Source organism: Amblyomma mixtum, chromosome 8, assembly GCF_055824585.1.
Source record: "Amblyomma mixtum isolate Tamu chromosome 8, ASM5582458v1, whole genome shotgun sequence".
NCBI lineage: Eukaryota > Metazoa > Arthropoda > Arachnida > Ixodida > Ixodidae > Amblyomma > Amblyomma mixtum.
In genome coordinates this window covers 54496218-54500757 of record NC_143019.1, presented here as the reverse complement: position 1 = coordinate 54500757, position 4540 = coordinate 54496218, and the positions used below count along the sequence as shown (strand labels likewise).

The window sequence follows — 4540 nt, the reverse complement described above, 5'->3', positions numbered from 1 at the left end:
TGCTTCTAGGGATATGTTCTACTGAAATACATTGCGACTCATACGATTTTTCGTTGCATATATAACTGACATGTGCTAGTCAAGCTGGAGACTAGCTTGCGACAGGGATTCGAACCGACTACATATGCTCCTTCAATTGTATGTCTACCCATACTCTCTACCTCCTCCTTTAAGGCGCCGTTGAGGTGTCCACCGAGATGTGAGGCAGTTACTGCGCCATTTCCTACGCCCAAAAACCAATTATCGTCTCTAAATTGTGACCCGCCGCGTTGGCTCAGTGGTATAAGGCGCTCGTCTGCCGAGCCGGAGTACACGGGTTCGAACCCGACCGCGGCGGCCGCGTTTCGATGGAGGCGAAACGCAAGAGGCGTCCGTGTGCTGTGCGATGTCAGTGCCCGTTAAGGATCCCCAGGTGGTCGAAATTATACCGGGGACGTCCACTACGGCACCTCTTTCTTCCCTACTTCTTTCACTCTACGACTTTCCCTACTTCTTTCAAAGTGGAGTGGGATTCCCACAGGGAGCAGGTGCTGAGTTAGGCTCTTCTTACTTAACTACAGAACAAGAGATACTACAGCATTTGCGCCTTGAAAGGAATACACTCCCGGGGCCCGCTAGGGGTCTCAATAAATTATAAAAATGTCAACTCCGGTTACTTGGACCAACTATGCCGTTTAATAATCGAAATTTGAAAATTAGTTTTTGATTAAAGGAAATGGCGCAGTAATTCCCTCACATATCTCGGCGGACACCCGAACCGCGCCTTAAGGGAAATAATCCAGCTAGGCTTCACGGCATTGAGAACAAGTCTTTTTCTTCGCAGTGCAAATTTTAAGAACAGAAGGCAGACGAAACCATACCATAAGGTATGGTTTCGGTTTTATGAAGGTTAACGTCCCAAAGCAACTCAGGCTCTGAGGGCCGCTGTAGTGGAGAGCTTCGGATAATTTCAACCACCTGAGGCTCTTTAATGTGCACTGACATCGCACAGAACACGGGCCCCTAGCACTTCGCCTCCATTGAAATGCGACCGCCGCGGCCAGGATCGAACCCGCGTCTTTCGAGTCCGCAGCTGAGCACCATATAACCACTGAGCCACCGCGGCGGCCGGCCATATGGTGTGGGCTTTGTTAGAAAAATAGCAATATTGACATAATAATACAGGCAATGTGGGAGAGCGACAGAAGCGTCTCTGCTACGACCTTGGGACGCGACTGGCAAGGACGGGCTCACCCTACCCCCATTAGTGTTCTTTTGCCATTTTTTTGTCAATATGACCCCCATTTGTCGCCTTCCGCCGCTTGAGATGACCTTCTGGCCGTGCCTCCCATATGAGATGTGCAGTTGTTGGTGATTGAGTCAAGTTTTCATCGTCTAGATCAAGTCTCATCATTTATGATTAGGCCATCGAATAGCGGCAGCGATGCAAATTTACAAGTTTCTGTCCAGCTCGGAATCTCAAGGAGCGACGCTTGTCTAAAGAACGGAGACATTTTTCCAACGGCGTCCCGGACGAGGGACCCTACCAGTCTTCTCGTAACCCGAGCCCTTTTTTGGTTTTCGATCAACGTTTTCATCATTATTTTCATGAGTGATCTTCAAAACTGACACGTGAAACTTCCTCCTGTGTTTTTCTTCCTCCGAGTGAGACAGTTACTACGTCCTCAAAACCATATTTCCAAAACATGAGAGCAGCAAGAGTAGCCGCTTTTACACTTCCTGCACTATTAGCCTCTGTAAGCCTTTGTCTTTCGGAAATGGCTCTCAACATGCATTGGTTTGGTTTGGTTATTGCGGTTTAACGTCCCAAAGCAACTCAGGCTATGAGGGACATGCATTGATTCAGAAATACTGTCTACAACCTCTGGAAATTTTTTTCATTGGTTCGTTTGCTTTTTCATTGTGACGTCATTCCACCACATGTTCAGGTAAATTGGACGAACTTGTTTTCTCGAACTCCTTAAATTAGCAATGATGTTTAAACTAAAGACATTCGAAATCGAAACATTGAACAGCCAATAGAGCACCGCAAATGCCTTTGCGAGAAAAGCGCGCGACCCTGTCGCCATCTGTTGGGAGTTGAGCAAACGAAAGCATTTGGCGGTAAATCACTAGCTACAATGAATGGCGCGCAGCAAATAGCAAGAAGAGAAGCACGTGACAGTGAAGCGTATTAGGCCATATGGATGCTGCAACGTAAGGTTAACAAAAAAAAAAACATTTCCAAAGTTTACGCTTGCTGCGTATATCGCGCATTTCAGCGAGAGCTAGACATATTTGACAGTTTTAGCTGACCGGTTTTACGGCCCGCTCGCGGAAGTGCCGCGAACCACTCTGACAAGCAGAATCAAAATTTGTCTATTTAGTTCATATCTTTTTGTTGTTGCTTCCCATGGTACTATGAACACTTTAAATGAACATGCTTAGCTGAAGGACACCTGATCGTGCAGCTGAATTAAGGAAAACGAACGCGACCTGCATTTCTGACGTAAAATGTGGCGTAACGGTCTCCCCTTAATTCGTTCTTCCTGCATGCTTGGTCTATTTGCCCTTCTTTCTTTTTTTTTTCCTTTTTCTTAGTTGTTTGATGTACTGTGCGATGTAATGCTATGGACAGGCCGAAATAGCTCAGTTGGGAGAGCGTTAGACTGAAGATCTAAAGGTCCCTGGTTCGATCCCGGGTTTCGGCATAGCCAGAGGCACTGTTTTTTTTTTTTTTTTATCTGGCCGCACAGTCGAGACACATCCTAGCCGCATTTTGTTCTCGCTGTAGAGCGCGTTGTCGCATGATAATACTGAGTCTGTGGACACTCCTTTTTTCCGTTTCTTGTTTTTTTTTTTAACACAGATGTATAGAATACTGAGTTCGCCATGCGCCAGCAGGGATCGGGTCGTTTCAGCGATGATTTCTCCCAACAGCAGAAGATGGGCGCTACGTGAAACAGGATATTTGTTGCATGCGAAGCCAGCTATACCTCACCCGACGGGAACAAAAGCCAATAAGAATGTTCCGCGAGGAATCCTAGAAACATGAGAACGACGCTTGATCACAAAGGGTTCGTGTGCTCAACCTATCAATTGCCGCAACTTGTTACGGTTGGGCCTCGCGCTGAATGCAGTGAGTTGTGCTCTATTTTTACAAGTAAACGGCCACTATGCGAATTATACGTGCGGTTTAAAGGTGTACGGACACGAAAATTTCGAACGCAAACGGTGTGATTTCTCTCATGGGCGTAAGGAGATGCATTCTGGCAAGTGTCAGTCGCAGGCGTTAAGTGGACCATAATTTAATATGAATGCTGTCCGAGGAGCAACTCAACATTTCCACATACACAGAGTGACGTCAAAGTGCGCTTCACCGCTGGCGCCGACGGAGACCAAAACTGCCGGTACAAAATCATTTGTAATTAATTATATATTCACTCTGCGCACTGGCTTTTTGAGCTGATTTTCATCATTACTAGGTCCGTCGTAGGCACCTTTAGATTTCAAGCCAAAAGAACGGACAACCAAAAAAAACATAGGACCAAGTATTTATTCTACCAGCTTACTTCTTTCTTGTCCCGTTTTTAACACTTCATTTTTTTTTTGAATTTTTTACTCCGCGTTATGAAAGCTCCCCCCCCCCCCCCCCCCCCCCCCCCGTTCTTATTTACAGCCATTTTTGGGGCAAAAAGTGAGTCTATTGTCCGAGTTAATGCATCAGTTCGGGAAACTGCTGATTTTATAATTTAAACGCCGCTTCTGCACAGTTTTGCGCTCAATTTGTTCAAGTAGTGGTCGTACATCACCACACAAGGAGGTTTCTTGGGGGGAATTCCATTGATTGTAAAACATTTTATTCGCCGGAAGAGCTTGGCAAGAGGTCGCGTTAAGTGGTCGAGAGTACATAGCCCTCGACGACTTTGTCAGCCCACTCCACCGCCAAAACTTGCGTTCTGGGGTCAGAGCTAGCCAGCACGGTCTCCACCGCTCGAGAGAAGGAGCTGTAACTAGATCACCGGAGGTGGCTCTATTTTGCAGTCCCACAGGATGTGATCGTAGGTAGCACGTTGGCCACAGTGTTTGCAGTTTGGATTGTAAAGATCTGGATAAATGTGCGCGAGGAGTGATGGGGTGCGTATCGATCTCGTCTGTAGACGACGCCACGTAACCTCTTGTTCTTTAGTAAGTCTTTTGTCTGGAGGGGGAAAATTCTCCTCTCTAATTTAAAATGATTGGTGAGATCATGATATGTGATCACTGAGTCCTTCGTGAAATTCAGGGAGCCAGACTCATCCACTGCCCGGTCGACGAAACCTCGGGCTTTATTGTGGGCTGCCTCGTTCCCCGGATTCCCCGAATGGGCTGGGACCCATATCAATTCGGAATAATTTGGTGAGAATTTGGTTGCGTTAAGGATTCTAAGGGAGGTGTTTGTAATTCGCCCTTTAGCGAAATTATTGATACCCATTTTGGAATCGCTGAGGATGATGCTCCCTTGGGTATGTGCTAGGGCGAGGCTATAGCCGCCTCTTCTGCCGTTTCAGAGGATTTCGTT

The 4540-nt window shown here is 46.7% G+C and overlaps 1 non-coding gene across 1 annotated transcript; it reads left to right on the top strand.

Moving 5' to 3' along the window:
- The first annotated feature begins 2617 nt into the window (after positions 1 to 2617).
- TRNAF-GAA (transfer RNA phenylalanine (anticodon GAA)) lies at positions 2618 to 2690 on the top strand. The gene has a single exon. It is a non-coding gene; the product is annotated as a tRNA-Phe (tRNA).
- The last annotated feature ends 1850 nt before the right edge of the window (positions 2691 to 4540 follow it).